The following is a 15009-nucleotide window of genomic DNA, read 5'->3' on the forward strand; positions in this document are numbered from 1 at the left end:
TGTGGCACATATTACTCAGTTATAAGAAAAGATATTTTGCTATTTGTAATAACACAGATAAAACTTAAGGGTAAGTATGTTAAATAAAATAAGTAAAAAAGTGAGAAATTACTGTATAATTTCAATGTGGGAGATAAAGAAGCAAAGCAAGTGAACAAACAAATCAGAACAAAAAGCTGCAAAAAATATGAAGAGATCCGTGGTTACCAAAAATGATGCTGGCTAAAGTGAATGGGTGAAATGATAAAAGAAACTAGACTTTTTGTGGCATATATGGTATATATAAACTAGCAAGTTTTAATGTGGGTATACCTGAAACTTGTATAATGTTATAGAGCAATTTCTTCAGTATGAAATATTTAACTTGCTATGGATAAACATGCATACAGGACATACAGAACTGTTTGGTTTTTGTGCCACATTTAGTGGCACTCATGGTACTTTTGGCAGCTCAGAGTATCATCTGGGATGTCAGGGATTGAATTTGGGCAACAGCTTTACCACTGTGTTATTGCTTCAGCCCCATGACTGTTATTTCTTTTTTGTTTTGGTTTGTTTTTGAGGGCCACACCGGTGACTCTCAGTGGGTTCTCCTGGCTATGTGCTCAAAAATCACTCCTGGCTTGGGGAATCATATGGGATGCCGGGATTGAACCCTGATCTATACTGGGTCAGCTGTGTGCAAGACAAAAGGCCCTACTGGTGATCTATCACTTTGGCCCCTTAATTTTCTGATTTAGTTTACCTTAGGTCAGTTAAGTAAACATCAAGATTATGCCAAAAATTAATCATTCATATCCCTTACAATTTTAACAAATTAAGTGTGTCTTAATTTATAAAGGTGCTACATTAAAATTATGAATCAAATGCTGCTAAGTATCAAATACAATTCATTTTTGTCCAATATTCAAACTTAAACTGTATCCAATCATAAAATGTTTGAAGTGGGATATTCTAGGACTTTTTTTTTTCTTTGCATGCTGTAATATAATAGTTATCCACTAGATGGAGATGAATTTTCTTTCTTTTCAAAATACTTTTCATTTTATTATTTATTTGGAGGGATTGAGGCCATACCAGGCAGTGCTCAGGGGTTATTCCTGGTTATAGAATGCTCAGGGATGCTCAGGGAGATGTGGTGTCAGGGATCTGAACCTTGGTGATCTGTGTGCTAGACAAGTACCTGACCCTCTCTGTATCCTCTGATCATCCAGGGCCCAGAAATCCCTTTCCTAAGAAAAATCTATTACAAGTAAATGTAAAGATCTAAACAAAAAACTTCTGAAAACAACCAAAAAAATTTAAAAAAGTGAGAATCTCCAGACTTTAAATTCTCCAGATTTTATCAAATTTTGATAATTCATCACTGTAAGATATAGTAGATTTAACTTTACAAATGAAGGATGAAGATCTGAAATGGTCACGGGGAACTAGAGAGAGGGTACAGGGGTTGAAGACACTTTGCTTTGAATGTAGTCAACACTGGTTCAACCCTAGCACAGGGCCTGAGTAGCACAGCATTCTGGGCCCTTGCACTGAATGTCTAGGAACAGGACAAAGAGTTCTTGTGAGGGACACTGCCTGTCCCCCCCACACTCCCCCACCCAGGGCCTCCAGTATATCACTAGAGAAAAAGCCCAGAATAGAACAAATGAAAAGAGAATCAATGTCTTATTAGACCTTTAATTTAAAACAAATGGATCCAAAAGGTCTTTTGTTAAAATCTGAGGGCTGACAACCTTCTCTGGGAAGAGGATAGCTTTGGGTAGATCAAGGTAATGCTTTTCTCACTCAGCAGCTAGATAATTAACAAAGTTAGTTCAGGATATAATGAGAAATGGTTATCTACTAAGGACACTAATTTCTAAGACATGATTTTATAAATAGCCCATATATTCTTCCTAAAAGAAGGAGGTCATGAGGGAGACAACCCAAAACTTAGATACTGCTATCAACAAAAACAGATATGAATTTCCCAGGAACTGCTGCTTTTTTATTTTTAAAGTTGAATAATCAAGATTTTACCAGAGCTATCAAATAGTTTTACTCTTTTATCCTAAAAACATTACTGTATCACAATCCTTCTTAGAATGTCAAAAACTCTAACCACTATCACCTAGGCCCTTCTCAGCCCCACCCCCTGCCTTTGACAGCTTCAATTCTCAATTTTATTGGCAGAATCTCTGGGCCAAATACTTTCTGTAGAATATACTTTAATACAGTCAATGCTCTCTTGACTCACTGCCAACCAGATGGAGACCAAAGAAGATTAGCAGAAGCTTGGGAAAGTAAAGTATTGGGGAGTCTAATTATGTTCAAGTACAATAATGACAACGATAATAATCATGACATTGATAAAACTTTTGGCATTCTTTTCATGTGCCAGACATCATGCTCTTTGCTTTATACTCATATATACTATATATATACTATACTATGTATATACTATACTGTATACTATACTATATTTTATATATAGCATATATACTGGATCCTCAAAATAATTCTTTGAAATAGGCATGGTCCATGAGGAATCTGCACAGAGAGGTGGTTCTAAGTAGTATGCACAAGGCCATATGGTTTGTAAGGTTCTTTTAAACACAACATCAGATTCCACAGCATGGAAGAATGGCCCTTGTATCTATCTATCTATCTATCTATCTATCTATCTATCTATCTATCTATCTATCTATCTATCTATCTATCTATCTATCTATCTATCTGTCTGTCTGTCTGTCTGTCTGTCTGTCTGTCTGTCTGTCTGTCTGTCTGTCTATCTGTCTGTCTATCTATCTGTCTATCTATCTGTCTATCTATCTATCTATCTATCTATCTATCTATCTATCTATCTATCTATCTATCTATCTATCTATCTATCTATCTATCTATCTATGTCGCTATCCAAAGTCTTCTCTACCATAAAAATACAAGCATAATCTTTAGCTTCTAAATTTGGGTAGAACAGAACTTCAAATGCTAACTCTTTAAAAAAAATTCGGATCAGGTATGCCAAGGCTAATTCTCAAGCTAGGTTTTTAATTGACCCTAAATTTTGGAATTTTCCAAATCTCTTTATATTCTCCAATTTTTAATATAAACATAAGGGATACCGAGTCTCTACTCTCTTCCCATTTAGTGACTTGCTTTATTAAATTTACAAGCTCATTTGGGATTAAAAATGGTTGATGGATGCATGGAAGGTCTTAGCAGATATCATTAAGTAAGAAAGAACCTCTATATTTGCAGTCCTGAATGCCTGGCATTGACTCTCACAGCCCCTAACTGAGCTGACCTGACTCAGAAGGTACATATGAGAAGCAATGATGTGTCTGTGAGAGCAAAGTCCTTGTGAACGGGGGGTGAGACAGATGATGATGAGTTGGCTGTGATGTAATCACAACCGACAGAGATCATGTGTACTCAGGACTGTTCAGGACCATTCATTTCTTAGTCCTGTCCCTTTCCATGGAAACTGTCCCCACCAAAACCAAACAGAAAAAAAGACCAATCAACTAGCAAAATTGCTCCCAACTTCCCACATAGTTCCATGTCAGGAAAATAATCAGACTACTTATTCAATTCCACCTTCCACTTAATGTCCTCCACTACCCTGCACTTAATATCTACTGGTTGTGTAAATATTTGTCCATTTAAGCTCATTTCTCAGGCATTCGATGCGCTGTCAAATCCTGCTTCTCTGGTTTAAACATTTCATCTGGCTTCCTGCTCATGATTTGGGCTCCCCGCTAAGTCTTGGTTCTATTGCCTACCTAAGTACCCCTCTTATCTTTCTCGTCTTCAGGAACTTATGTTCAAAACTGATACCGTTGTCGAAGAGGAGGCAAGGCATGAAAATGCTCTGGGAGCAACTGCTGAGAGTTTCTGTCTTGAGACACTCCACTCCCAAAGCTTCTCTGAAATGCTCTCACTGGGAAGATCCTAAGGAGAACTCAGCAGTTGCTAAATGCAGGCATATTGGGATGCACACTGGGAACATTCATTTATGCCCGGAGCATCTGAAAGTGATGTATTAATATTGGTGTGTTGACAATAAAATCTATTGTGCCCTTTAGGGAGATGGGAGAATACAAAAATTGCTACTAGTAAGCCCTTCACCTGGGAATTAGAAAACATATGCTAAATTTCCAACCCTGTTCTGCCACTTTCTAAATCTACAGTTGAGCAAGTTACTGTATACTTTTCTAAGCTACCACTTCCTGATAAGAGAAGTTACTGTGCCCAGCTTCAGGGCCTCTAGACTATTTGAAGAGAAAACATTTGGAAAGCATTTAGCACATTGCCTGGCAAGCTAGTACATTCCTGATACTTAACAGCTATTGTTATTTCTGTGACTACTACTCTAGCTTGAAAGGGATTTCTATGTAGGTTGTTCTCTGTACCCAGCACACTGGTTGGAATAAATAAGAGAGAAGTTGAACTGATGGCTGGTGAATGGAATCATCTGAATGATCCCTTACCATGAGTTGGCAGATACTAGATCAACTTCCTGGACAGTGTCTGCCGCTTTCACGCAGTCTCAACCCCACTCTAAACTTTCAATGTGATAACATCCGGAGAGGATGAGGCTATGGATGTTTGTCTATCTATATAGTCCTCGCTGAGGAGAGAAAACAAAAACATTTCCTGCGTGTATCTAAGGAAAACATGGGGTTAGGTGGGGCTCTAGCAGAGATAGGAGCAGAAATAGTCCTTCAGACCCAAGTCTCTTGTTCCTTTGGGTAGCTCAGAGCTGGAGTCACAATCAGACTGCTGTCCGCCTTTTATGTCTAGAAGTCTAGTATGTATCCAGCTCTTGATCTTGGTGATATGATGGGATCCATTTCGTGCTTTGCCATCTAGGCTTAATGGAATTGCAAAATAATTACACTTTTCTCTTTATATGGACTTACTGACCCATTGCTATCAATGCAACAAAGCTATGAAACCAGTGTCTACTTAATGTGATAGTTCCCATTCCAAAATTTCGCTGAAAGTTGAATAGTTTCTAAAATGAAGAAAATACTGGGCCGGAAAGATAGCACAGTGGTAGGACTTTTGCCTTGCATGAAGCCGATCCAGGATTATTGGTGGTTCAAATCCCAGCATCTCATGTGGTCCCTGGGCTTGCCAGGAGCGATTTCTGAGCTCAGAACCAGGAGTAACCCCTGAGTAAAGCTGGGTGTAACCCAACCCCCCCCCCAAAAAAAAAAACACTCAAAAAACTACTTCTCAAAATTTTCTACTTTAATATTTACTCTACTTGAATTACTTATGGAAATGAGACTCAAGAAAACAGTATTTTGTGGTAATAGATGCAATGCAATCTTTCTAGTTAATCTTTCTAGTTAAAAATTGAATGCCACATTTAAGAAGTACACCTGAGATGTGGTATTTAGCCACTACAGTGGATTATATAGTTGGGGATGGGGTGCACAATATATTTATTTTATATAATACAGATTTTATATATACATATGCATTGAGGACAATTCAAGAACAAAAACATGTTACCATTTAAAAAATCTTTCCCTTTTTTTATTGAGTTGATGGGGTTTACAATATTGTTAATGACAGCTGCATGCTTCTACTATACCCAGTTTAATAGTCCCTACTTTCCTTCACTAATGTCTCAAAGCCTGTACCTCTCCCATTAAACTTAGTTCTGTGAACTAACTACAATTCTGTTGCCTTAAGTAACTTGTTATTCCCTTACTGTGTATATTTAGATTCTACATCTGGGAGAGATAATTTTGTATCTGTCCCTTTTGATATGACTCATTTAATTCAGCATGATACCTCTATTCCATCCACATAGAAGGAAATTACTTGACCTTGTCCTTTCTTACAGCGTATAGTATTCAATTATATGTGTACCAAAAGATTTATAGCTGAACATCTTATTTGTATTTCTACCTTGTACAGTGTACTAAGCACTACAATAAACACAGTTGCATATATATTCTTTCAAATTAATGGTTTTGTGTTCTAGGGGTAGTTGCCAAGACAAAGTATTGCTGGTCCATATAAGTTCTTTTTTTTTTTTTTTTTTGGTTTTTGGGCCACACCCGGCATTGCTCAGGGGTTACTCCTGGCTGTCTGCTCAGAAATAGCTCCTGGCAGGCACGGGGGACCATATGGGACACCGGGATTCGAACCAACCACCTTTGGTCCTGGATCGGCTGCTTGCAAGGCAAATGCCACTGTACTATCTCTCTGGGCCCCATAAGTTCTATTTTTACTTTTTTGAGAAATTTCTATGATGCTTTCATTAGAGGTTGAGTTAGATGACATTTCTGCTAATAGTGTATGACATTTTATCACCACATCTTTGCCAACACTATTTCCGGAATTATTTTGACATTTTCACTGGTATAAGATATCTGTCTCACTATTGTTTTGATTTGAATTTTCCTAATAGTGAGAATAAGCAATATTTTCATATAACTATTAGCCATTCACATGCCTTCCTTGGAAAATGTTTGTTTATCTAGCCTTTCATTTTTTGGTATGTGTATAGTGCTGGATTGTTTTATGCATAAAACATACTATTAACTATATTGTAAACTGCAGTGCCTAAAATAAAATCAACTGGGAGAACAAACCCACAAATCCTGTTATTCAGTGCTGGAGAGAGCTCAGTAGGTAAGGTGTGTGCTTTGCACATTATCCCTAGCCCCTGGCATCCAATGTGGCCTCTAAGCATAGTCAATAATTAGTGGTCCCAGAACTCAGAGTAATATGTGCTCTGGAAACTGTTAATGCATCCCAAAAGCCAAACAAAAACTCCAAAACCATGTCACCCTAATATTCTAACCTTTTCTAGATTCCCACTGAGAAAGCTAACGATTCTACATTGTTAATAAATATATATGTGCTTACTACTTTGAAAATCAGTATGGCAATTCTTAAAAAAAATACAAACATATGATTCAGTAATTCTACCTCTGGATATATGTGAAAATAAAATAAAATCATTCTATGTATCCCATCCACCCCTAAGCACACTATAGCATTATTTAATTAGTCAAGATATGTTAATGCCTTAAGTGTCTAGCAAAGGATGAAGGAATAAAGAAAACATAGCATATATGTATGTTACATATACTATGTTTCATAACATGCATGTATAACATATGTAATATATTATGTTATATAGCAAATATGTGGCTATATATGCATATACAGTATTAACATATTTTGATTTCACTTTTCTCATGTAATGTAAGCTATTTTTAAAAGCTAATGTAAGCTATTTAAGAACAGAAAATGTTATGTACTTATTAACTTACCCTTATATAATAGTTGATCAATATATATCTCTATTATGGTTATATAAAATATAATTAAGGCAGTACCATTGACTATTCTAGTTACTAATTACTCATATGGTTGTCTGTCTGATTCTTTGTTAAATAAGTTTCATTATTAGAATTGTACCTATTTTCTCCAAGAATAATACATTTGTTTAAAAGAAAGAATTTGACAAAACTAAAAAAGTTGATTCATTCACTGGAAGAAATCTTTTAGAAAGGATTGTAGAAGGCTGGAACATTAATAAGCATTTGTATAGTGGTTATATCAAACATCTTCTGATCTCAAATCAGTCTTGCTATTAGGAGTCAGATCTTGGTTTGGTTGTACATAGAAATGATGGAATTGAGCCAGTTTTAAGAAAATTCACACAAAACCTTACTTTTATCATTTTTATAAATGCTTAAACCATGTGTAGCTGTTTTTATACCTTTATCATACAGGTTGGGAAGCACAGAGGCTATGAGACTGATCTTCATTAGTTTTATTGTATATCTGAATTTGAGATTTATTCAGGACCAGAAAAAAAATAGAATAAACAATGTAACATTTGAAAACTAAAACTAAAATATGCTACCAATAGTTTTTGTTAATGGGTAAATTGTTACTTTTCTTCATTTTTTATCCTATGGTTTTCATAGCTCAAATTTCCAAAATTTACTTATGTCTTTCAGAATGTTTCTTGTTATTTGCACTTATCTTCTCAGATCTGTGAGTATTTTCTGGTCTTGAGGAGAGGAAGATTATAGCAGAGACAATATGTATATTAAACTGGTTGTTTGAAATGATGTGCTCTTCAAAATGTGCCATCTCTACAGAGGTTATAATTTTTTGGAGTGATATGGAATATTTTTTAGTTTGCTTTTTATTTGTTTTTGAGCCACATCTTGTAGTGTACTGAGGCTATTCTTGCCTTGGTGCTTAGGGATCACTCCCAAATGTACTCAAAGTACCATCTGCAGTGCTAGGGATGAAACCTGGGCCTATTGCAAATTATGAATTTATGTACTGAATTATCTATCCAGCTTTAAGTGATGTGTTTTAAATATGTTCTCAGTTTCATGCCTGAATATTCATTTATTTAGATTTACTAAAAATTAAGTTTTGAAAACCTTAAAGGAATGAATAAAAATGTAAACTATGACTTATTTTTGCAAAATACCATTTTGAGTAAATTCAAACAAGATTATCACTGGAAACAAAAACTGCACACATTTATACTCTATCTTTAAAACTAAAGCCTGAATCTGATTCTTTTCCACAAAGAGCTATGAAAACTCATACATCATGTTTTTCTCTGGGTCTGGACTTTCTCTCAACAGGTCAGGAAACAATTCACCAGACCTACTATTAAATCTATTTTGAAGAAGTGATATTACTCAGTTTCCAACCTCAATGATTCAAATTGATGGGTTTTTCTATTTTAAAGGGACAGAAGAGAGAACATAGGAGGTCTTCAGAAGACTATATATTCTGAATTGAATACCAACTCTTCTTGGATAAAAAAATTAAGAAAGTATTATTATCAACAACAGACTCATCTATAAGTCTTTAAAATGTATCAGAAAATAAAAACAAATAGTTGTGTCTTCCTGTGTTATGAACACTTGAAAATTAGTTTTCCCCCCTAAATTAGATTTCCCCTCTAATTTCTTATATTGGGTCTATTATACACGCTCTCTCAAACAATTCTTTAAAGGATATAGGACATAGGACTCCATTTTAATAATAATTTTGAAAACGAAAAATTTTGTTCATGTTTTTTGTGATGATTTTGCATAAAATTTTCACTATGGACAAAATAAACAAGAGTTAGAAAGCACAAAAGAGCAGTTGAACATTCAAAATGGTAAATATAACACATTCTTTGTATAGTCTGCTAGATTCCATTCTCTGATTCCTGGGCATACAAGAAGTCTTGTTTTCACACTACTCATGCAAATAGATTTAGCCATGTCACTGGAAAGAGCAGAAAGTGTATGTCATATTCAGGATCAGCTCATTACATTTCTCAGTGACTCACATCCCTACTCTTCCTTTCTGCTAAGTGAAAGACCAAGATATTGATGAAAATACCACATTGGAAGGTCCAGGTTCCAGAATAAGCACAACAAGGAGAGCCACTGACTCTCTTGCAACCTCTTCCCTCACACACAATTATTTAGTGAAGGCTAACTTCACTTTAAAAGTGCATTTGGGAGAGTTAGCAATAATAAACAATAAACAAAATTGGCAGAACTGAAAACATATCACTCATTTTATTCTTAACAACCTCTTGTCTGAAAAATGTATGCCATGTAGTGGCTCAAGTACAACAGTCTCATTCTGCCATTTTCCAAACTTGGCTTAATCTATCCCATCCACAGATCACCCTCAGTAACAAAAATTTAAGACCTTTGTTGCCATCCAACTTCTTAGAAAGTGTTAGAAATTAAGCTTACAATTCTTACATATAGTTTTGATTGTTCTGTAAATGGTGAAAACTAGTTCACGATGACAATCAGAAAAACTAGAAAGAATGAACTCCAATATGAAGCTGATGTGTGACTCTGCATCACAGAAGACTAGATGACCAACAGCTACCTCTTCTCACTTGCCTCAATGAGATCTCAAAAGTACCAGATCAAACTAGGCCTGCCTTAGTTAGAGATTTCCAACCAAAATGACGAACTGGTTGTGTATGCTGCAAGGAATATGGGCTTTCAAAGTTTATTCAGATGTACAGCACAGCTCTTCATTACTCTTTTCTAGCTCATTTGAAATGGGACCAAAATTAAGTTGGAAAGTAAAAGGTTAAATAGATATCTATGGCCCATTCCATTTAGAACTCTGAAACTATCTCTCTAGGCTTCTCTTGAAATTTCTCTTGAAGAGAGGGAGAAAGATATTCCTAAGGTATTCTCGATCTTATAACTTCTGAAATAATAAGGTGGTGTTCAATTTGGATTTCCCCCTACTGAGCTTCAATGTAATTCTGATATAAGAAATACTATTTTGCTTATTATCTGAGAGATAAAAGTCAAATGAGCAATACATGTCAACAGGTGGGAGCATTTCACAGAAATAAACCATCTTTTCATCTAACAAATATTAATCAACAACTACTTGTGTGCGACATTTTTGGAAGAAATGGAATGCATTGAAAAGTCACCAAAACTGTCGTAGTTGCACTTAGTTTCTAACTTCAAATTTAAAAAGGATTTTTTTTAAAAATAAACTTTAATGTTTATTGTTAATAGAATAAGTCAATATGAACAAGTTGAGAAGAGTATGTAATTACAAGCATATAATGCATTGGAAACCATGAAAATAAAAGGATTATTGGTTACCAGGATGTAGGAAAGCATGAATATGCTTATAACAGACTTCTTTTAGGACATAAGAGCTATTCTGTATGATATGATGATAAATACCTCAGTAAACATTCATCAAAACCTATAGAATTCTTAACAGCAAGAACAAAATCGAATATAAATGAAAGAATATGTTTGAAAATAATTGACAAGTGAAGCATTTTGGTGTGAATTTTTGGTAGTGAAAAAAGTTGTTCATGTTGGGAGGAAAATAAATAAATAGAAACTCTCATTATTTTGTTTTTTTTTCCAATTTCACTGATATGATTCTAAAACTTCTCTAACAAATAAAGTCTATTTAAAAACAAATTTGTTGTCACTTTTCTGGAAATCTCCTGGAATATGTGCTCATATAGACTTACATTGTCAATATACTAACCATGTAATACCTGAGCCACCAAGTCCAAAGTGTGTGTGTGTGTGTGTGTGTGTGTGTGTGTGTGTAATCTTTAAACAGGATTTTTATAAAATTAGGAAGACCAGCTGAATGATGAGACTCATAAGTCCTCTTGACTTGCCATGACCATACTAAGAAAAATGAATATTTATTAAATACATTGGACCTCTTCTTTAAACATATAAAATTGTGAAACAATGCCCCTGCTGATCTTCTTTGCTTTGACATTAACTATGTTTTCACAAAAAGTCAAGTTTTAATTCTTTAGCCATTAAAATTACTCCCATTCTTATGCAATGATATATCTACAGCATTTGGACATTATCATCCATGTGTGCCAACTTGCTGATTTGGGGGAGGGACTCATTTATTCAACTATGTGTTTCTGTCTTTCATTTTTCTTTTCTTGTGCAATTTATTCAGTATAATCTTGGATCCCATTTTTTAATTATTTTCCATTTCTACTCCTTTTAAAAGGTGACTTCTGATGCTTTTTAAATGAGAAGTCCAAAATGGTACACAGAGCTCTAAGAACTCTGTAAACAAGACCATCTGTAATGAGACAGATTTTCACATTTGCAAAGATTTCTCTGTTACAGATGGTTATGAAGAATCCTCAGATTTAGGATTTACTAATAGGAACTGTAATTAGCTATATAGTCTTTCTATAAAAAGACAATATATATTGTACTATATCACCAGAGTTTAAAAATGCAAATATAGTCTTAAACTCTAGCCTACTTATATAAAATCAGTACTATTTGTATATAATTTAAATTTGAAGTGCCCTATTTTTACAGAAAATATAACTTATCAGATATAGTTCATTTTTAAAAATAAATTTAGCTACTAAAAGAATTGGAAATATAAATGATAATGTTTAAAAATTTAGACTGGATAAAAGCCCCAAACATGATTTTTGCTTAACATTAAAAATTTAATTGTGACAAAATTTTGGAGGCAAACCTAAAGATGCTATCATTAATAAAATCCAAATAAGGACTTTTATAAGCATTTTTTGGTAGAGATACCATTCTGCTTTTCTCTTATCTTTATTTATTCATTCATTCTTTTTTTTTTAAAAAAAAAAAGAAACCTATTTATTTTTTCTTGGAAAGCACAGGAAGGTGTGAATGCCTCCACTTTATCCTCTTATGTTTAGCATTAACAAAAAATCTTAAAATATGTTTCTTTTTGCCCTTCTTTTCATTGGTCTATAAAATTTAGAAGTAGAAATCAAATTTTACAAGAAGAAAGATTCAAACCACATCAGTGTTTACTGATGTGCTCTTGGCTTCTTTCTGAACAGCTGTCCTTTAAACTTATAAAGTAATTATGAGTTTGAGTATCATGTGACACTAAACCTACTCACATACTTGGCCCCTCTGGGCACATGGAAATAATCTCTCAGGGCACCACAGGAACTACAGCTATTTGCAATATCTGTGAGGATCATTTGTGCCTTTAATCATGAGGTAGACTAGGATTACCTGTCCTAAAGGAAATGAGAATTCCGCCCAGAGGCTGTGTCCTCCAGTGTCTCTCACAAGGTCCTACATTATTCTGAAAGTCCTGTAAAACCACAATTGAATGATCACCATGGCAATAGATGATAGAAATATTATTCTGAGGAACTTGAGGATATTTCTGAGTCCTCAAGTTATAAAGTGACAGAATAAAAGTGATTCAAGCCAAAAGCTTTTTCTTCTTTCTTTCATTCTTTCATTCATCTTTTTCTTTCTTGTTTTCTTTCTTTCTTGTTTTCTTGTTTTCTTTCTTTCTTTCTTTGTTTCTTTCTTCGTTTCTTCCTTACTTACTTCCTTACTTCCTTCCTTCCTTCCTTCCTTCCTTCCTTCACTCCGTCCTTCCTTCCTTCCTTCCTTCCTTACTTCCTTCTTTCTTTCTTTCTTTCTTTCTTTCTTTCTTTATTTCTTTCTTTCTTTCTTTCTTTCTTTCTTTCTTTCTCTCTCCCTTCCTTCCTTCCTTCCTTTCTTCTTTCTTTCTTTCTTTCTTTCTTTCTTTCTTTCTTTCTTTCTTTCTTTCTCTCTCTCTCCCTTCCTTCCTTCCTTTCTTCTTTCTTTCTTTCTTTCTTTCTTTCTTTCTTTCTTTCTTTCTTTCTTTCTTTCTTTCTTTCTTTCTTTCTTTCTTTCTTTCTTTCTTTCTTTCTTTCTTTCTTTCTTTCTTTCTTTCTTCTTTCTTTCTTCTTAATTTCTTTCTCTTTCTCTTACTCTCTCTTATCTCTCTCTATCACACACATACACTTGTATTTTTCTTTAAATACAAAATGTAGAATTGAACGATTGGATAAGTTTTAATTTTATAAAGTAAATACAAATTCTTATTTTAATTTCCTAATTAAAAATCACTGAGATATTTGATAGCCTTGAGCATAATGCTCAAAAGATTTCATAGAAAGAGCTTATCTGAAATGATTGGCTATGTTTACATATTCAAAGTAACTCTATGACAAAAAGTTGAAAAAGATTATTATATTGGTCTTCAGCTTTGGTTATATTATTAGTTATCCTGAACATTATATAAAGCCTCAAGTAGTTTGTAAATGCTTAATAACTTGGGGAAAGATATAGAAAACTGCATTGATTAAACCTATTTTTATATAAACAGAACCAGCTTTGTAAGAAAAAGGTGTTCCCATTTTATAGCCTAAGGAGTATTTTAGCAAAAGAAATGAATTTTTTATAATCAAATAATTGAGGACATTAAGAATCAAAGACTAGAAAGAATAAGGGAGAGAAAGAACTTGAAATAGTGAAAAAAATGTTACTGTTACTTTCTTGAATAAGTATTCTAGCCTCCAAAACAGAATAAAATTCTTATTTGAGTGAGTCCCATTCAGGGTAATGTTTAGGGCCACTGCTGGCAGCACTCAGGGACCAAGAGGTGGGATTGAACTCTTGAGTTCTAGCATGCAAAACAAGCACTTTAAATCAGTCCTCTCACTCCAGAATAAAATCTTTGTCATTTCATTTAGACTACTGTAAAACATGGTGCAGTATACTCCAAATCTCATTTCTAGCACTTCTAAAGACTTTTCCTCATGTGTCTGGATTCTAAAGAAAACCTGCAACTTCTTTGAGTATAAAACTGTACATTATGTAAATAATGCTACTTTTGTCTTATCTTGTCCTTCCCCTAAGCCACTACAAAGAAAATGGCTTGTAGGGAGTATATTTTTTAGATTTGTAGAACAGATAGATAACAGAGTATGATTATGTCAGAATTATCTCACAGTGGAATTTAACCATTCCGGTGACCAGTCAGCAATCTGTCCTTTTTTTTGTTTTTTTTTTTTTTTGTTGTTGTTTTTGGGCCACACCCAGTGACATTCAGGGGTTACTCCTGGCTATGAACTCAGAAATTGCTCCTGTCTTGGGGGAGCCTTACTGCCTGCACCACCGCTCAGGCCCCGACTTTCCTTTTCCTTTAAAAGCCCCTTAATGTGGGGCCAGTGCGATAGTACAGTGGTAGGGCATTTGCCTTGCATGCTGCTGACCCAGGATGGACCTCTGTTCGATCCCCAGGGTCTCATATGGTCCCCAACCAGGAGCGATTTCTGAGTGCATAGCCAGGAGTAACCCCCTGAGCGACACCAGGTGTGGCCCCAAAACCAAAAAGTGAAGACCATGTAAGCACATAAGCAGGTGTCCCACGACCACATCTAACCTGGTGACTTGTTCTTAATAAAGCTCTTTCTTGCTTATTAGTTCCTTTCCTTATTAGTTCCATTGAGTGGCAGTGGAAGCAGATCTTCTCAGTTAACATATGGAGTATATTTTATACATAATTAAGTTTAATCTTAGTCTACCTAGTCTATTTGTGCCCATAAAATTGCACTTCAAAGCAACACACACACACGTGACAAATTTCTACTGTGCTCCAATTTTTGTTCTGCAATTCATAATACCTTATTCTTGTCCTCAATAGAAC

Source organism: Suncus etruscus, chromosome 2 (genome assembly GCF_024139225.1).
Source record: "Suncus etruscus isolate mSunEtr1 chromosome 2, mSunEtr1.pri.cur, whole genome shotgun sequence".
Lineage (NCBI taxonomy): Eukaryota > Metazoa > Chordata > Mammalia > Eulipotyphla > Soricidae > Suncus > Suncus etruscus.